General features: G+C 37.3%; 1 pseudogene; it reads right to left on the reverse strand.

Moving 5' to 3' along the window:
• Window positions 1–3,363: 3,363 nt before the first annotated feature.
• On the reverse strand, window positions 3,364–4,132 carry LOC140531636 (protein N-terminal glutamine amidohydrolase pseudogene; annotated as a pseudogene).
• Window positions 4,133–6,040: the final 1,908 nt, after the last annotated feature.

Here is a 6,040-nt window from a genome sequence, read left to right on the forward strand (position 1 = left end):
TATATTATTTATAGCAGCTCTTTTTGTCATGGCAAATAATTCAAATTGGAAAGATGCCCATCAATTGAAGAATGGCAAAAAAAAATGTTACATAATATGATTGTGATGGAATAATATTATGATATAAGAAATTTGCAAAACATAGAACCTTCTTTGACATGGCCCTCCCATGCTGGGTAGTTCATAGATCCCAAAGTTCTTCAGAAAGACTTTGAGAGTGTCCTTATATGTCTTCTTATGACCTTCATATTAGTGCTTGCTTTGTGTAAATTCTATGTAAATAGTCTTTTAGGCAAAAACGTACATTTGACATTTGTACAACATGGCCAGTCTATCAGAGTTGTGCTTTCTTTAGTGGCAGTTTAGCTCAAGGAAGGACCTCAGTGTCCAGTACCTTATCTTACCAAGTCACCTTCAGAATCTTCTTAAAATAATTCAAATGGAAATGATTCAGTTTCCTGACATGTCACTGTCTAGGTTTCACAGGGATATAAAAATGAAGTCAGTGCAATAGCTCTCTCCCCCACACTTTCTTTTTGAGCCTCCCAAATATTAAGCTAGCTCTGGCAATGTGAGTGTAAACCTTATCATTTACCTAAATGCAGCAAAACTTTGTGGATACAGTTGTGTAGCAAACATTGACATTTAATAGACTATGTCAATATAAGGAATAGATGCAGACAGGATGAAGGTGATTGGTGATGCAGAGTGCTGGAATGATCATAGACTTATTCTCTCTCAGCTAAATATTCACATTCAACAAAAGCAGTGGCCTCAAAGAAAGACAACCACCAGAGGACTGTTAACATAAGTCAACTAAATAGTGCTTCTCCCAGTGGAAAGAGTTTCTTGTTAACTTGGAGGAAAAGCAGAGCTGATAGGCAGTTGGAAACAGTGGAAGAGAAGAGGAGTTGTCAAGCTTTCAGAGATTGGGGTAGAATACTGCATTTACTCATCTGGAATAGAACACTTGCAAACATGAAGACTGGTTTGACAAAAGATGATGGGGAATTTCAGAATCTGGTGCAAGAAAAATAAGAACTCAACAGGATTTACAAACATGATAGTTAATCTGTTTCTAAGAAGGTAATGCTTAACTCCATTAAAAGTAAAATGAAAATGAAGTTCTGTATGCTTGGGGTTTTGACATATATTTTGTGGATGGGTATGGTGAGGACTTGTCTCTGGACTGGCCTGGCCTCCCCCTGCCCATTTCCTTCTCCTGTGCCAATGATAACTTTTTCTACTCTTGCTATGTACTTCTTCATGAGCCACATCTACTGCTACAGCTGTTTTATTGGTTTCCTCCCATAAAATTGGGTCCTAGTTTAGTTTATTAGTTCGATAGGTTTTTTACTTCAATTTTATTAATCACTCCTTTGATTTTTCAGGTTTTCTATTTTGGTGTTTAGTTGGGGCTTTTAATTTGATTTTTCTAGTTTTTTTTAGTTGCTTGTACTGTTTCTCTCTCTCTGTCTCTCTGTCTCTCTCTTTGTCTCTCTCTCTCTCTCTCTTTGTCTTTCTCTCTCTCTCTCTCTCTCCTTCTTTGATGTATGTATTTAGAAATATGAATTTTCCCCTAAGTATTACTTTGGCTATATGCTACAATGTTTGATTGTTATCTCATTGTCATTATCTTTAATGAAATTACTGATTGTCTCTATGATTTTTTTTTTACATACTCATTCTTTAGAATTAGATTATAAAGTTCTCAACTAATTTTTAATCTATACTTTCAGGACTGTTTATTTAATGTATTTTTTATTGTATAAGCGTCCCCAAAGGGTGTGTTTAATATTTTTACTTTTCTGTATTTGTAGGAGAGGTTTGTATGCCCTAATAAATGGTCAATTTTTGTGAAGGTTCCATATACAACTGAGAAAAAGATATATTCCTTTCTATTCTGGAATTCAGATTCTAGAAATCTATCATATCTAATTTTTCTAAAATTCTAGTAATATATTTGTTATTGTTTATATATTTTATGGTTATTGTTGAGTCATTTCACTCTTGTCCAACACTCCATAATCTCATTCGGGGTTTTCTTGTCAAAGATACTGGAATGGCTTGCCATTTCCTTCTAAGATATCATTTAGCAGATGAGAAGTCAAGGCAAGTAGGGTTAAGTCACTTGCCCAGGGTCACACAGCTAGTAAGTGTCTGAGACCAGATTTGAACTCAGGTCCTCTTTGCTCCAGGACCAGCGCTCTATTCATTGTGCTACTTAGCAGCCCATTTTTATGATTAGATTTACCTGTTTTTTTAGAGGGGAATGTTGAAGTTCCCCACTAGTCCAATTTTACTATTTCCTCCTATAATGCATTTTAATTTTCCTCTTAGAGTTTAGATGCTATGCCATTTGGTGCATATATGTTTAGTTCTGACTTTACTTCATTATCTAAGGTACATTTTAGCAAAATATTATTAGGTTCTGGTTTTACATTCAAGGTTTTGAATGGTAATTCTGAATTCCCTTTCTCTTATCCCATTCCTCTGCTGCCTCCTTGCTGGGTAACAAATTTTTATTCATAACTGAATGTATATGAATAGGATGTGTGTGTGTATGTGTGTGTGTCTGTGTGTGTATGTGTGTGTATGTATTCTTCCCTATTTCAATGAGTTCAGATAAAAGTGAGGTTCAAGCATTGTTTGCCCTGCTCCCCAGTGTTCCCCTCTACTGTTAAAGCTTTTCCTTGTGGGACTCTTTTATGTGAGATACCTATCCCATTATTAGTCTCTCTTCTGTCTTCTCCCTTATTAGTATTAACCACTGCCTCCCTTAACCTGCCTTTTTTTTAATCATTAATCTCATTTCTTTTATTTCCATCCCTTCTATTTCCTTATTTGTTGTTACATTTCTCTACCAGACTGAGTTTGTGTGTTTGTGTGTATGTGTGTGTCTTTTCTTTGAGCTAATTCTGATGAAAGTAGGCCTTAAACATTGCCCACAACCTCCCCTAATTTCCTCTCCATTGTAAAAGTTTTTCCTTGTGTACCTCTTTTATGTGAGTAAAGCTTCCCCTTTATACCTCTTTCTTCCTCCTTCTGCCTTATCCCAGAGCATCCCTCTTTCTCATCCCTTTATTTTTTTAGGAATAATTATTCTCAAATAATGGATTCATGCCCATGCCCTCTGTCTAAATACAGTCTTTTTAAGTACTCTAATAATGATGAAGTTATTAGGAATTCTATCTATGTATCTCTCATCTTCCCATATGGGAATATAATCAATTTAACTTTTAGTCCCTTCTGATTACTCTTTTATGTTTACATATTTATGCTTCTCTTGAATCTTCTATTTGTTTTTTTCTCTTGATATACAAAAATACTTTTACTCAATTTTTACATGTGTGCACTCAAATTTCAATTTTATTAAGTAAAATAGAAAAATCTAATTTTGCACCAATCTCACTGTAAACTATTTACAAACCTGGAAGGTGTTGGTATTTACATCATGCAAAAGGAACAGAAAATATGTGCCCCAGAATTATTCCATTTTCCATGTCTATATGCTGAAATCAGTTCTTACTGCCAAATTGATGTACAAAGTCAGGTAGTGTGTATAAAGCTCCCCATCCAACCTCAGGATTCATACTGATAAAATCATTCAGGTTTATTTTTGAAGCTCCAGTTTCAATGCAGGGGTAGGGGGGAGCAGGAGGCTCTTTCCAATTTCCACTGGAATCTTTCATGTGAGATCAGTCAGATGCAGAGTTCTTCAAATACAAGTCTGCTCTAATCACTCTAAATTTTCTTCTAAATTGTGGATGGATATTATCATCAGAGTTAGCATCATCTTCTACATAAGTGTCAAAGGGACATGGAAATGGCAATACAGTGTCAAGATCATAAATGAAACCCTGTCCTCCACTTGAAATATGAAGCAAAAGAACATAGTAATCCCAAATGATAGGTCCACCTCCAGGTCTGACCTGCTGCTTTGAAACTGAGATCATTCTTCTCTCATTAGATATGAAGACAGCATAACATTCTTCTAAAGGATATTGATCATGGCTTTTTATGTATTCACAAAGCTTCCAGATATTTTCTTCACAGCAGCTGCTGTAGGTGCAGGCGTCCTGCGGTGGGCTGCTGGCTGCTAGCCTTGGGAAACGGATCCCTCTCCATCCATGGCGGGCTGGTGGGCAGGTCGGGGCCGGATACATGGGGCCATCCCTTTGCCATCCTTCAACAGGCCAGAGTAGCGCAGTCCGAAAGTCTGGGAAGGGGACAGCTGAAGAGAAGGTGGACTCTGAGGCAGAGACCTCAGAGGGGTGGGGGTAGGTGGGGAGGGAGGGGGAGGAGCCTGGAGTCTTCCATTTGAACGTCAAATTTTCCATTCAGCTGTGAACTTTCCATATGGAATGCTTGAAAGTCCTCTATTTAACTAAATATCCATTTCCCCCTGGGATTACACTCAATTTTGCTGGGTATGTTATTATTGATTGTAATCCTACCTTTTGCTGGCTATTCTGTTCTGCAACATAAATAGAGAAAGAAATTGGCAACAAAGCCTTGAAATTGATTTTTTAAAAGAAAAATTCATGTTGAAGTAATTTTAAACTGAATTTTCAAATAGGACATAAATCCTCAAGAATGGAGCAAGGTTTGAAGCAGAATTTATACAAACAGTTCTGTCCTCTTTTTGATTGAATCATAAAGATGCTCTAATTTACCAGTATAATAGTTTTTTTGAAAGCTATGTGAGTATACTATTAGGAGTCCTAGGCAGCCATGTCCAGTGGTCTGTGCCCACCATCATTCCTTAAAGGGTCCCTCTCTCTCTATCCTGCTTTACTGACTTCTGCTTCTCCCTCTTAATTTCCCTGTACTAGGGTAGAGCATCACCTTCCTTTTAAAAATGAGGGACAACTTATCAGCATCCTTCATCTTCAAGAAAGATTTGGATATATAACATTAGATCGATTTAAATTAAAGAAAGCTCTAGCCTGCAAATTCAACTAATATTGGTCACTGTCCAAGCATATCTGGCTCCCTTTTGAGCCTTGGTAGTTAACTACATGGGCTACACGAGTGTTTTTTATTGACACAAGAAGGGGAACTGGAGTTCCAGGGTAAATTGGTTCACAGTTTGAAATTTCTGGTGTTTTTATTTTAAACACAAACTATTTCACTTTCATTCTTAAAAATCTGCCTGTTATTGATTCTTTTTGACCATGAAAGAATAGAAGTTTTTAATCAGGGAAAGTTTGAAAGTAAGTAAAATTTAATGTGGAAGCCTTTCTGCAACTTTCCATGTTGTGGTTTAGAGGTTTTTGTAACTGTTAGGAAAAAAAACACAGCAGAATCTTATAGGATTTGGAGGTAAAATTTAATAGTTAACTAAAAGTTAATTTAAATGATTCACCGATGTGTAAGAGTATCTGTGAATAATTCAGTGAAATGTTAGACTATGGTCTAAGTGTTTAAAAATGTTAAAATACCTTAGTAATTTTTGAGGTAACATTTTATTTAAGAACAAAATAAGAATAAAAACTCTGTCAAAGGTACATAGACATGGGGCAGAGCGAAGATGGTGGAGCAGAAAAATGGACCTGTGGAAACTCTCCCCCCATAGCCCACAAAGTACCTGTAAAAGTGACTCTAAACAAATTTTAGATCAGTAGAAGTCACAAAACGACAGAGGGAAAGAAATTTTCAGCCCAAGACAGCCAGGAAGGCTGACAGGAAAGGTTTATCACATTGAGCTCAGAGCAGAGCACAGCCCAGGCTTGGCTGTGCAGCATGGCAGGGACAGGACTGGAGCAGGCTTCAGGGCATGGAATGACAGGTAGCAGCTGTGCTTCTCAGGTTTCTCAATCAAAAATGCCAAAAGGTCAGTAAGAATGTGCTTTCACCTGGATGAGAGGGAAACTTTGTGCATTCTCAGCCCTGACCCAAGGACTGTGGCAGTCACTGAGGCAATAGCATTCACTTTTGGAGCCCTCAGTCTAAAGACCCTGGGGAAATCTAGCTACTCATCTGGATCTCAGTTCTTAGTGACAGTCCTGGGTTAAGAAAGAGCACTGGCATGGTGGAT

Source organism: Notamacropus eugenii, chromosome 3 (genome assembly GCF_028372415.1).
Source record: "Notamacropus eugenii isolate mMacEug1 chromosome 3, mMacEug1.pri_v2, whole genome shotgun sequence".
Lineage (NCBI taxonomy): Eukaryota > Metazoa > Chordata > Mammalia > Diprotodontia > Macropodidae > Notamacropus > Notamacropus eugenii.